This window comes from Lactuca saligna, chromosome 6 (assembly GCF_052625555.1).
Source record: "Lactuca saligna cultivar CGN05327 chromosome 6, ASM5262555v1, whole genome shotgun sequence".
Taxonomy (NCBI): Eukaryota; Viridiplantae; Streptophyta; class Magnoliopsida; order Asterales; family Asteraceae; genus Lactuca; species Lactuca saligna.
The window spans coordinates 160563161-160578062 of NC_136422.1; positions in this window are offsets into that span (position 1 = coordinate 160563161).

Genomic DNA, 14902 nt, shown 5'->3' on the forward strand with positions numbered 1-14902 from the left:
TTCAAACACTAGCCCTCAACTTGAGGAGGAGACTCTTGTTGAGCCAATTGACTAATCTGTACCTCTGAGGCGTTCCACGAGAGTTAGGAGTGCACCTGAGCATTACTATGGTTTCCATATTACTGCAGAAGGTGAGACACTTATTAGTGACGGGACACTAGTAGGACTGGATGACCCTAACAGCTACGAGGAAGCCATGGCAGGCCCCGAGTCTGCTAAATGGAAAGAGGCTATGGATAGCGAGAGACAATCCACGTATGACAATCAAGTTTGGAACTTGGTTGAGAATGTACCAGGTCATAAGACAGTAGGGTGCAAATGGATCTTCAAGAAGAAGACCGGCATGGATGGTAATGTACACACTTATAAGGCTCGACTGGTTGCAAAGGGCTTCTCTCAAATTCCTGGATTGGATTATGATGAGACCTTTTTCTCTAGTAGCCAAGATTAAGTCTATTAGGGTTATGTTAGTCATAGTTGCATTTCATGACTATGAAATTTGGCAAATGGATGTCAAAACCACTTTCCTTAATGGAAAGTTGGCTGAAGATGTTTACATGAGTCAGCCAGAAGGTTTTGTCAGCAACGAGTACCCTAATAGAGTGTGTAAGATTGAGAAATCCATTTATGGATTAAAGCAAGCACCTCGCAGATGGAACCTTTGCTTTGATGAAAAGGTCAAGGAATTTGGCTTTTCTAGGAGTGAAGATGAATCTTGTGTGTATGTCAAGGCTAGTGGGAGTATAGTTAGCTTTTTGGTATTGTATGTGGATGACATACTACTCATAGGAAATGACATCCCAACCCTGCAGGAAGTAAATTCCTGGCTTGGGAAGTGTTTTGCTATGAAGGACCTTGGTGAAGCTGCTTATATTCTAAGGATAAGGATCTTGAGAGATCGGAGTAAAAGACTAATTGGACTTATTCAAAGTACCTACTTAGATAAGGTGCTAAAGAGATTCAGCATGCAGGACTCCAAGAAAGGAGAGTTACCCATCCAGAGTAACGCCAGATTGAGTAAGACACAAAGCCCTAGCACTGAGGCTGAGATAGCAGAAATGAGTTGAATACCTTATGCTTCGGTTGTAGGATCGATCATGTATGCTATGACGTGTACTCGAACTGATGTAGCCTTTTCCCTGAGCATGGTTAGCAGGTTTCAGGGGAACCCTGGCAAGGCACACTGGACTGCGGTAAAGAATATCCTCAAGTACCTACGAAGGACTAAGGACTGGGTCCTTACCCTCAGTGGAAGTGATGACTTGAGAGTTGTAGGGTATAGTGATGCTAGCTTCTAGAATGATAGGGATAATTTCCGCTCTCAGTCGGGTTGGGTCTTTACCCTAAACGGAGGAGCAATTTCTTGGAAGAGTTCCAAGCAAGAGACAGTGGCTGATTCAACTTGCGAATCATAGTATATTGCAGCGAGCGAGGTGGCAAAGGAGGCTATATGGATAAAGAACTTCATCGGAGACCTTGGAGTTGTACCGGCTATTAAAGAGCCAATGGAAATTTTCTGTGATAGTGAAAATGTTGTTACCTTAGCCAAGGAACAAAGGGATCACGGGAGATCTAGACACATCGACAGAAAATACCATTTTATTAGACATCGAATAGAAGAAGGACTCCTCGTGGCAAAGAGGGTATCATCGGATGAGAACCAGTAGATCCCCTCACGAAGGGACTGAATCGGGTTAAGCATCTCCAGCATGCTCGGAGCATTGGGCTGAAGGATGATATTAGATTTAGTAGTTAGATAACCTCGAAATTTGGAAAGTGTAATTTACATTAGATGATGAATAAAAGGTGTTTTATTTATGAGTAAAGTGTTGCTATCTCTTGTCAATCGTTTACTATATTTCTTTTGCATGTTTTAACTTCCAGAATAATTTTGTTTGGTATAACATATTATTCAAACCTCCACAGTAGGTCATATGTCAGAAGTAGGTATGAATGAAGACTTTCATGGTTAGTTGCAGAGGTCTACGGTGTTGGACAAGGCTACAACAATCATGAGTGCTCATAAGTTCTGAGCATTGGACACAACCCACGCTCTCTGGAATCACTTCATGGAATTCAATCTCGAGTGATCGTGAGACGGTAATATCATATAAGTCTTCAAACCTAGAGATATGATTTGTTACTTACAAGTTGGTTATGCATTGATTGTACAAAAACGCATTGGTAACTCGATGTTATAAAACGTGCTTTTGTGTATAATTCAATGAGTTGTAGAACAAACATATAAGTCGAAGTTTATTTGTTCCTTCTTGGATTAGAAGCTGATATATGGGCCCCTAGATGATTTTGTTTTGACCTATGTACCGGGCCCAGTCAGAACTAAGTTGATGTGTTCAATTAAGTTCTTTGTCAAACAAATCAGGAAATCGGGAAACAAACTGTTGGACAATAAGTAAGACATTGTTCCATGTATTTGTCCGACGGATATCTAGAACAGAGGATTATATGATCACTTATCTTAAATGGCGTACCATCATCTTCTCAGTTCCAAGAAACCTTGAAAAGAGCTACGATTGCTGATCGGTTCCTGAAGTCATACTTGCAGTATTAGTTATTATAGTTATCCAAGTGGGAGACTGTTGGATAAGGTGTCTAAGTCCATAACTATTTTTGGTATGTACTTGACCCGACCCGGCATGGTCCATTTGAGTTGCATGGCACCATGCAATTGGATAGACTAAATGGGAGAAATAACACTTGGAGATTATTAATATATTATAAGTTCTAATATATTAATAATAATATTATTTGATTAGTTTGATCAAGAATTAATTTAGAATTAATTAAGTGATCAAAAGATAACTAATTAAATATATGGGTTGATTATGTAAATCATCCATATCTTGTATAGTGGGTTAAGAGGCTCCATGGATTATCAAGTTGGGTTCCACCCATAGGATGCTCCATGGGAGTTACCAACCCATGGGTCATGGAAATGAAGAGTCATGACACAGTAGGGTTTACATGGTGTAACCCTAGATGTGTCAACACTATATAAGAATCCCATTCTCCACCAAAATCGGATACACACATATGAAACAAGAGGGCTAGGCCGATTTCAAGAAGTGTGCATTCTCTTAAAAGTCTTTCCAAGAGCATTTGGTGTTGTGTGAAGCATTTGAGGCATCACACTTGGGGTGCTAGGCTCACAAGGTTTCAAGGAACATAAGAAACAACAAGGTAAGTTATTCTATCTTTCATTCAAGTTAAAAATTGTTCCCCATGTATGCTAGATAGGAATATAACCTTGGAATTCAACTTTTCATGATAATTACACAAACATAGATCCAAGGTTATTAGGGTTGCATGTACACTTAGGAAGTGTTAGAATGCTCAAAACCCATCAAAAACAATCAAAACATACATGAGATAACTCTCATATTACAAGCTCCTTAGGGTATCCGCGACTCTCCTTGATTCCTATACGAATCATGTGCTTTTAGTAGTACGGGATCAATACTACCTTCCACACCTATCTGCATTTTCCTTAAGAATCATCCTAGATCCTCTAAGTCACCTCCATATTACAGTTCTCACAATACTCGCTAAGCCGCTCACCCTTCACACTAAAGACTTCGTAAGCTCTCCTAGGGTTCCCACCCCACCCAGCCATCAGCTGCTGAAAGACTCCTACTAATGATAGCTAAGTACCTCATGAATATAACCATATGCAATGAAACTTAAATAATTTTTTGAAACATCCCAAAAATATAGTCCACAAATCTCGTTTAAACCATTTAAGAAAAACCCATAACTCATAAAACAACATAATCAAAATCCCAAATCGTGTATCTCAAACATCATATCAAAATATTGTATCAAAACCATGTATCACAATATCAGAGTCTAAAATATCCCACACTGAAATCTATGGTTTGCGCCATGTAGTCATCCCGAGCTCTTCCCCTTCCTACCAAAAGTACCTGAAACACAAAATGAAAAATGTAAGCTTGAAGCTTAGTGAGTCTCCCCAAACTCCCACATACCATACATATAATCAGATAAAAACATACATTAGGCCTTGCCCACTACATTGGGCCCTGCCGGCATCGGGCCCCGCCCAACATCAGATCGAAGTTCGGTATACCTATAACATAGCAATTGGCAAATAACACATAAACATAATACATAAACATATAAACCCTCATTGGGATTGCCCCGACATCGGACTGATATTCGTAACGCATAACACATAACATATAATCTAAACATTCTTTGGGCTTGCCTCGGCATCAGACCGAAGTCCGGAACACATAAACAAACACACGCAAGAATCACGAAGTCATCAAGCATAAAAACGTTCCTCGGGTTTGCCCCGACATCGGATCAAAATCCGAAAACATATATGCTATATCGGGCTAAACCCGGCATCGAACCTAAATCCAGTATATGCTAACATACATAAACGGGTCGACATTGGTGCCTTCGACCCATTCCTACTATAGGAAAACTCACTTCTCAAGTTGGCTGCTGAAATCTCAAGTGAGGAATCTCTGATGGCTACTCCAACAACACCCTAGCCATATTTCAACAACAAACACTAAGTCAATATCTGATAATCCTTATAAGGGTAAAATAACCATTTTACCCCTGGTGAAAGTCAACAGTATGGTAAAAGTCAACATTTTGGGTTGACCCAACTCACCGAGTCACTTCATCAACTCACCGAGTCCTAAACTCAATAAACCTAAAATGAAGATTTGACTCGCCGAGTCACCTCCTTGACTCATCGAGTTCCTAATTACTCCTCATCGCGATTTAAACGAACCAACTTGTCGAGTCGTCCTTAGACTCATGGAGTTCCATTATAATCTGAAACGGGACAAAACGACGTGACTCATCGATTCCCCTTCTTGACTCGCGAGTCCCCTTGTCTGTTTGGCTATCTTAATAGGTTAAGCCCCTACACTTCTTGTAACAACCCGTTATTTCAAGTCAGTAAAAATCGAGTCCTGTAACCTCTTTGAGAAAGGAAATAGAATATCATCGAAAAATGAAGTATTCAAAAACTCTATTTGGAGTACACTATGTGGTAGTTATCGTCTTAAGGTTTCCAAACATATAAATAACACAAAAATCCGAGTTATAACGAAGAAGTTATGCTCATTCTAAGTTTTCCGACAAAAACCAGCAATACGAAGTTGCGTAAAAACGCAAAGTTTCAATAAAACACTTTCCGACCTTAGGTGTCTAAATGAAAGTCGAAGATATCGTTAAACTACAAACATGCATAAAAAGAACGCTCAAATCGGACATCGTATGAATAAGTTATGAATTTTTAAAGAAATTCCTTAATCACGTCATTTTAATAAATAAATAATAAAAATAATTCCGGAATTTGCCAACAGAATCTAAATGAAAGTTGTAGATCGTAGTCTCACCTTCGCGGGGATATAAATAACGTCAAAAACGGAGTTCGTATGAAGGAGATATGAATTTTCGAAGTTTGATAATTAATTTATATATATTTTTTTAATAAAACTTCGGTATTATCCGATGGGGAGTCAGCGACCTCATCCGAGGTACGCACTGCGTACTCCTGTACGCCCCGCGTACCCGAGAAACTTGGCCTCAAACCGTCCACATCGCCCTATGCGAGGCACCCGACCTGACCCGTCCCATCCGACCCGACTGCCTGAGCCGTCCCATCCGAGGCCGAGGCAGTCGAGGCTTCGGTCACGCATGACGTACGCGCTGCGTACGAGCGTACGCCCCACGTACGTGGCCTCTCAGGCCCCCCTATAAATAGCATGTGAGGGTTCCCGGGAAAATGGCCCATTCTCTCTCCTTTTTCTTGCGTTTTACCTTGTTTTCCGTGCTCGCACTACCCCGAAGCCCTGGTCATTTTGTGCAAGTCCCGAAGGTCGATTTTTCTCCCGAGGAATCCCGAGATTTCCGAGGAAAATCCATTTCCCGAGACGAAACTCTGCCCGGTTTTCCATCTTGCTATCTTCAAACTTTCAAGTGAGTTCATACCCCTTTCAAACACACTTTAAATACATTTTAAATGCTTTTATACTCTTTTAGGGGGGGGGGGATACAAGTAAACATACGGTTATTATCGTGTATTTTATAAAGTTTCACTTCACTTGTTTTATCGAATAAATCACTTGGAACTCATTACTATTATGGAAAACTCTTGTCATACTTTGTGTGCATCAGACATTATACAAAGTATATAATGATTTCAAAGTAACTTTCGTTGTTAAGTCGTTTTATACATTCTAAAAACTTATGATTTTGCTTTGTCAAACATTGTGAAAAAGGGATAAACTTTGCATAGAAAACTACCACTTTAATACGGGCTTAATTGAGAATCCATGAGACGTGTATATCTTCAAACGTTATTTTTCTTTATTAGAAAGTAATGCTGCAAGTCCTGTCTATAACCAGAGTCTCCCGTTCGGAGAACGTGTCAAATGTGTATAGATCTATACGGGAAGTCATGATCCCGCGCCCTGACTGTTAGCTACAGTCCGTCTTTTGGGGTGACAGTTGTCATAACGCTGCGACGCCTGAAGAACGTCGTTACAGGCATATTATGTTTAATATGGTTATAAAACTCATCGGATATACAATTATTATGGTATTATGCTTTTATGAACGAGTAGCTATTAAAACTATTCTTCATCTAATAAATGCAATCTTCGTATAGTTTTACTATATAAAACTATGACACAACTTTTGAGAACGTCGGTTTCTTGCGATTTTCGGTCTTAGAGACTGCCAATTATATTAGGAAAATAAGGGTTTCTCCTGCATACAAACCAAACAACTAATAGGAAAATAAGGGATTTTCCTGGTGCAATTATTTACAACTTATAACACGAACATTTATATGCATTTCATACTTTTATAAGAAAATAAGGGTTTTCTTGGAAAACACAACAACTCGTATCTCAACCATTAGGGAAAATATGGGATTTTCTGGATCTAATACATTCACTTTCAACACAACAAATCACAACTCTTTACATTTGAAATGCTGCGTTTTCTGGAGAATATACACCCATTTTGGAATGGCATCCAATTTTTCTAAACTACTTATGAACTCACCAACTTAATTGTTGACACTTTTTCTTATAAATAACTTGTATTCTCAGGGAACCGCTAAGCAGGTTTGGGAATCAACTTTTGGGATTAACGCGCTGGCGTTAATTACTTCTTTTGGATGATGTTTATGTATTTATATTTTGAACATGTAATGAATATAATTATGTAAACACCTTGGAAACTTTAATATATATGGTGGTGTGTACTTTCCTTTCTATGAACTGTTATGATACTGAATATGACGTCCTCCGCCCCCGAACGTTTCCGCCGTTCTGGTTTGGGGGTGTGACAGATTGGTATCAGAGCTTTGTTTATAGGGAATTAAGTATATCAAAACCATTCCTTTTTGATATACAACTATAAACTCAACTGGGCAAAAACACTCTGAGAAAAATTCATACTTTTGAAAGTAAACCTAATTAGTTTTAAGGTAAGCATGCACTCATTTTTATACTAATAACAGTTTCATAGTAAATAACTTTAGAAGTATTATAAATAAGTTGTGCAGCACAGGTACGCCTTAGGACATGTAATCGGAACTGGGAAGAATATAGCCTGATCAACTATATTTGTCCAAGAGCCGACTAACGTATGTCAAGGAGTGTCTGTAATGGACAACAAATTTAAAACTTACCAAAAGCAAATCGCTAAAGAATATTGAGGGAGTATTCGAGTGCCGTCAACCATTAAACTTAAGGGTAAGTTTCATGTGCTCTAGCTTATAGTAAACTTTTAACTCTATTCTCGTAGAGTCTAAATGGCGGGATTCCATCACCCAATGACCCCTACTACCCCAACCAAGGTAATGGAGGGTGGATTGAAGAAGATCCTGAAGAAGACGAAGAGTCTATAGAGTTGGAGGGAGGGGATGACTCTGGCATGGATTCGGAGCCAGAAATTATAAATCCACCAATCCCACAATCTCCCGTCCACGTGAGGAATTTCCAAGGACCCACTCCAGTGTGGGGAAGTCACCTCCATCATTGGAGCCAACAACAAAGCTTACGCCCTCCTTACGGCATGTGCCGAGACTTCTATGATGTGAGAGGCAGGGGATCAGCCGACCGTGCACTTCCGGTCATGGTTGGCAAACTCGCCAACCAGTGCTATCAATCCGGAGTGCAAGCCAACCGAATCCGAGAGGTCAATGTGGAAGTACAAATCCACACGGCCGATATCAACCGCCTAGAGTTGTTGCAGAACGACATCCACATTCGCGCCGAAGCGTTTCAAGCACAAACAAATGCGGCCTTCGCAGAATTAAGAGAACAACAAGCTATGTTTGATAGACGCCTCATGGAGTTGAAGCAGTCCGACACGGAATCAAGCTCCAAACGCAAAGCGCACCGCAAGTAGTACTTGCCCAACTCTCAAATTTTGTTATAAGTTAGGACTTCGGATAAAAGTATTATTTTCTTTAAATTGTTCTGTAATCGGAGGCCTTTAGAAAGGCCAAGAAATTTTGTCTAGACCCCGCTGTAACACAACTATATGTTTAATATATATAAGGGTATACCCCTTTTCTTGTTGTTGTTAATCATGCGCAAATCGTTCGATTCATTGGTACAGCTATTCAAACTTTACTTTCAAGCTCAAAACATTATGTCAGTCAAACCCAACTTCTTAGAACTATTAGAAGTTAACTCAATATCATTCAACTCTGAACTGCCAAAACTTATAAATTTTTCCATATTTTTTCTTTTGGCAGCACGATGCCTCCCCGTCCAAAACTAAGGCCCAGGCCGGGCACGGTACCACCACCACCTCCACCACCAGCTTATGATCCAGCCATGGTCCAGGCTGCTATCATAGCAGCAGTAACTGTAGCCCTCTCGCAAATAAACTCTCACGGAAATGGAGGGGCGGGAAGCAGCACGAATCATCCAAATCATGGCACTGGTCATGGTCAAGGAAGAGAATGTACTTACAAGGAGTTCTCTAACGCTAAGCCAAAAACTTTTAATGGAACTGGGGGAGTCATTGCACTAATGCAATGGTTCGAGAAGACCGAAACGGTCTTCGAGATCTGCTCATGCCTAGAAGCAAGCAAAGTCAAGTTCGCTGCTTGCACTTTCGTGGATCGAGCCCTCACTTGGTGGAAAAGCCATGTGAATTCAGTGACGCTCACTATCGCCAACGCCATGAGTTGGGACGATCTAAAGGTTCTACTACTGGAAGAATACTGCCCAAGGGGCGAAGTGCAAAAGATGGAGCAGGAGCTCTAGAATCTGAAAATGACTGGGTCTGACCTAGTCACCTACACAGCTAGGTTCAACGACCTCGCTGCACTGTGCCCTACCATGGTCAACCCATAATCAAAGAAGGTTGAAAGGTACATTTGGGGGTTGTCACCCCAGATTCAAGGGCATGTCCTAGCTTCCGGCCCTGTTACCTACAACAACGCTAAACGCCTGGCTCAGCGACTCATCGACCACGGAGTAAAACCCAGTATCATTTCAACAACCGCAAATCCACCTAGGGAGGCTCAGGGCCAGAGTAGGCCTTGGAACAAAAGGAGGGGACAAACCCTCCAGGAAAACCCCAAGAAACAACAAGTAATAGCGACCCACGCTATGACTGTACCTGTGAACCCTGCCCCCACAAGCTCATATAATGGGAAACTTCCTAAATGCAACCGATGGAGCTTCCACCACCACGGTCCTTGCCTTAATCTTCAATGCACCAAGTGTAATAAGAAGGGACATACAGCCCGCTATTGCAAAGGGCCAACCCAACCATCCGTCCCCACTACTAATACCGGGGTAAGCCGCGCCTGCTTTGAGTGCGGAGACACGGGGCACTACCGCAGGGACTGCCCAAAGGCAAACAACCGGAATACCGGCGGAAGGGGGTGAGTTTTCGCAATGGGACAAGATGAAGCCATTGCGGACCCTACTGTTGTTACGGGTATGTTTCTTCTCGATAACTCGTATGCATGCATTTTGTTTGATAGTGGAGCGGAAAGGAGTTTTGTGAGTCACGACTTTAAAGGCCTGCTAAAATCAATACCACAATCACTAAGTGAACCATTCATAGTAGAAATGGCCAACGGGAAAACCGAAGGCACTAAGGAGATATACTTAAACTGCACCCTAACTTTAAACGATAATCCCTTTTCAATCAACCTCATGCCAGTCTCGATTAAGAGTTTCGATGTCATCATTGGCATGGATTGGCTGAGTTCTCATCATGCGGACATTCTATGTTACGATAAGGCCGTTCGCCTTAATCTGCCAACCGGCGAAAATTTCATTGTCTTGGGCGACAAACCAAGTACCACTCTTCGTATCATCTCAAGTATCCAAGCTCGGAAATGCCTACGCAAGGAGTGTCACGCATTCTTGGCACATGTTGTAGATGTGAAATGCGAAGTCCAAGACATCAAGAGTGTGCCCGACGTACGCGATTTTCCCGACGTTTTTCCCGAGGACCTTCCGGGAATACCACCCGCGAGACAAGTTGAGTTCCGAATCGATCTAGTTCCCGGAGCTACCCCAGTAGCCAAAGCACCCTATCGATTAGCCCCGGCAGAGATGCAAGAGCTATCCAGCCAACTGAATGAACTACTTGGAAAAGGATTCATCAGCCCGAGCTTCTCGCCATGGGGAGCACCCGTATTGTTCATGAAAAAGAAGGATGGATCATTCAGAATGTGCATTGACTACCGAGAACTCAACAAACTTACCATCAAGAACCGATACCCCCTACCCCGAATCGATGACTTATTCGACCAACTCCAAGGAGCCAACTACTTCTCCAAGATCGATCTGAGGTCGGGATATCACCAGCTGCGAGTCCTGGAGAGTGATATACCCAAGACGGCCTTCCGAACACGATACGGACATTACGAGTTCGTAGTGATGCCGTTCGGACTAACCAATGCCCCGGCCGTGTTCATGGATCTAATGAATCGGGTATGTCGTCCATTCTTGGATAAATTCGTGATAGTATTCATAGATGACATACTCATTTATTCAAAGAATAAAGAAGAGCATGGTCAACATCTGAGGCAAGTTTTAGAGACGTTACGGACTGAGAAACTATATGCAAAATTCTCAAAATGTGAATTTTGGATTAGAAAGGTGGACTTCCTCGGTCACGTGGTCAGCAAGGAAGGAATCCACGTGGATCCATAAAAAATCAAGGCTATCAAAAACTGGTCTGCGCCAAATACACCAACAGAAATTCGCCAATTTCTAGGTCTTGCTGGTTATTACCGAGAAGGTTCATCCAGAATTTCTCCAGCATCGCAAAGCCTCTTACCGCCTTAACCCAGAAAGGTGTGACCTACGATTGGGGAGAAAAGCAAGATGCTGCATTTCAGACTTTGAAACAGGCCCTTTGCAGTGCGCCCATCCTTTCTCTCCCAGAAGGGACCGAAGATTTTGTGGTGTATTGCGACGCTTCGAAGCAAGGGCTGGGTTGTGTACTAATGCAAAGGGGAAAGGTTATTGCATATGCTTCACGACAACTGAAAACGCATGAGGTCAATTACACCACTCATGATTTAGAACTTGGGGCGGTGGTCTTCGCTCTTAAAATCTGGAGACACTACCTATATGGTACCAAATGCACTATCTTTACAGACCACAAGAGCCTACAACACATCTTCGACCAGGAGGAGTTGAACATGAGACAGCGATGTTGGGTCGAATTGCTCAACGACTACGAATGTGAGATTCGCTATCATCCAGGAAAGGCTAACGTCGTGGCAGATGCCCTTAGTCGTAAGGAGTACTCTGGCCAAAGAGTGAAGTCATTAGCCATGTCAATCCATTCGCACCTGTCGACACAAGTCAAGGAAGCTCAAATAGAGGCCCTGAAACCCGAAAACGTGACAGGTGAGACCCTTAGGGGAATGGACAAGAATTTAGAAATCAAGAGTGACAGAGCACGCTACCTCATGAACCGAATATGGACGCCCAAGTTTGGTGGACTTAGAGAGGTAGTTATGAGCGAGGCACACAAGACTCCATACTCCGTACACCCCGGGTCAGACAAGATGTATCAAGATCTCAAACAACTCTACTGGTGGCCAAACATGAAAGCAGAGATCGCGACATATGTGAGCAGGTGTTTGACTTGCGCCAAGATCAAAATAGAACACCAGAAACCCTCAGGACTACTCCAACAACCTGAAATTCCTGAGTGGAAATGGGAGCAGATTTCCATGGACTTTATAATGAAACTGCCCAAAACTCAGGGTGGCCAAGATACTATTTGGGTAATCGTCGATAGATTAACCAAGTCCGCTCATTTCCTACCGATCAAGGAAACTGATAAAATGGAAAAGCTATCAAGAATCTACATCCGAGAGATCGTACGACTTCATGGAGTGCCAACGTCTATCATCTCGGATAGAGACAGCAGATTCACGTCTAGATTCTGGCAATCATTGCAAAAATCCATGGGACCAAGATTGAACATGAGTACTGCCTATCACCCCCAAACTGACGGACAGAGCGAAAGAACGATCCAAACCTTGGAAGACATGTTGCGAGCATGTGTAATCGACTTTGGTAAAGCATGGGATGTTCACTTACCTTTGGTTGAGTTCTCTTATAACAATAGTTATCATACTAGTATCAATACTGCTCCATTTGAAGCCCTTTACGGCCGTAAGTGCAGATCACCTCTGTGCTGGACGGAAGTGGGTGACACACAACTAGCAAAAGGTCTAGTCCCTGATAGCACCCTCACTGGTCCAGATATCATCAGGGAAACTATTGAAAAGATCGTGCAAATACGAGAATGACTGAAATCCTCGAGGGATAGGCAAAAGAGCTATGCCGACAAAAGACGTAAACCCTTGGAATTTCAGATTGGCGATCGGGTACTACTGAAGGTCTCACCCTGGAAGGGAATGATACGCTTTAGAAAGCGTGGGAAGCTAAATCCTAGGTACATTGGACCCTTCAAAATCATTTCAAGGATTGGTCCAGTAGCCTACAAACTCTGACTTCCAATTGAGCTTAACAAAGTACATCCAGTATTCCACGTATCAAACCTGAAGAAGTGTCTGTCCGACGAAACACTTGTAATTCCACTCGATGAGATCGAACTAAATGAAAATCTTAACTTTGTGGAAGAACCCGTTAAGATCATGGATAGGGAAGTTAAACGAACTAAACAGAGTCGCATTCCAATAGTAAAGGTCCGATGGAATGCTAAGAGGGGACCTGAGTTCACGTGGGAACGAGAAGATCAAATGCAACAGAAGTATCCACATCTCTTCCCCAGCCCCTAAGACTCTTCTTTTGTATTAAAATTTCGGGACGAAATTCCCTCTAACGGGGGATGATGTAACAACCCGTTATTTCAAGTCAGTAAAAATCGATTCCTGTAACCTCTTTGAGAAAGGAAATAGAATATCATCGAAAAATGAAGTATTCAAAAACTCTATTTGGAGTACACTATGTGGTAATTATCGTCTTAAGGTTTCCAAACATATAAATAACACAAAAATCCGAGTTATAACGAAGAAGTTATGCTCATTCTAAGTTTTCCGACAAAAACCAGCAATACGAAGTTGCGTAAAAACGCAAAGTTTCAATAAAACACTTTCCGACCTTAGGTGTCTAAATGAAAGTCGTAGATATCGTTAAACTACAAACATGCATAAAAAGAACGCTCAAATAGGACATCGTATGAATAAGTTATGAATTTTTAAAGAAATTCCTTAATCACGTCATTTTAATAAATAAATAATAAAAATAATTCCGGAATTTTCCAACGGAATCTAAATGAAAGTTGTAGATCGTAGTCTCACCTTCGCGGGGATATAAAGAACGTCAAAAACGGAGTTCGTATGAAGGAGATATGAATTTTCGAAGTTTGATAATTAATTTATATATATTTTTTAATAAAACTTCGGTATTATCCGAAGGGGAGTCAGCGACCTCATCCGAGGTACGCGCTGCGTACTCCTGTACGCCCCACGTACCCGACAAACTTGGCCTCAAACCGGCCACGTCGCCCTATGCGAGGCACCCGACCCGACCCGTCCCATCCGACCCGACTGCCTGAGCCGTCCCATCCGAGGCCGAGGCAGTCGAGGCTTTGGTCACGCATGACGTACGCGTACGCACTGCGTACGAGCGTACGCCCCGCGTACGTGGCCTCTCAGGCCCCCCTATAAATAGCATGCGAGGGTTCCCGGGAAAATGGCCCATTCTCTCTCCTTTTTCTTGCGTTTTACCTCGTTTTCCGTGCTCGCACTACCCCGAAGCCCTGGTCATTTTGTGCAAGTCCCGAAGGTCGATTTTTCTCCCGAGGAATCCCGAGATTTCCGAGGAAAATCCATTTCCTGAGACGAAACTCTGCCCGGTTTTCCATCTTGCTATCTTCAAACTTTCAAGTGAGTTCATACCCCTTTCAAACACACTTTAAAATACATTTTAAATGCTTTTATACTCTTTTAGGGGGGGGGGGGATACAAGTAAACATACGGTTATTATCGTGTATTTTATAAAGTTTCACTTCACTTGTTTTATCGAATAAATCACTTGGAACTCATTACTATTATGGAAAACTCTTGTCATACTTTGTGTGCATAAGACATTATACAAAGTATATAATGATTTCAAAGTAACTTTCGTTGTTAAGTCGTTTTATACATTCTAAAAACTTATGATTTTGCTTTGTCAAACATTGTGAAAAAGGGATAAACTTTGCATAGAAAACTACCACTTTAATACGGGCTTAATTGAGAATCCATGAGACGTGTATATCTTCAAACGTTACTTTTCTTTATTAGAAAGTAATGCTACAAGTCCTGTCTATAACCAGAGTCTCCCGTTCGGAGAACGTGTCAAATGTGTATAGATCT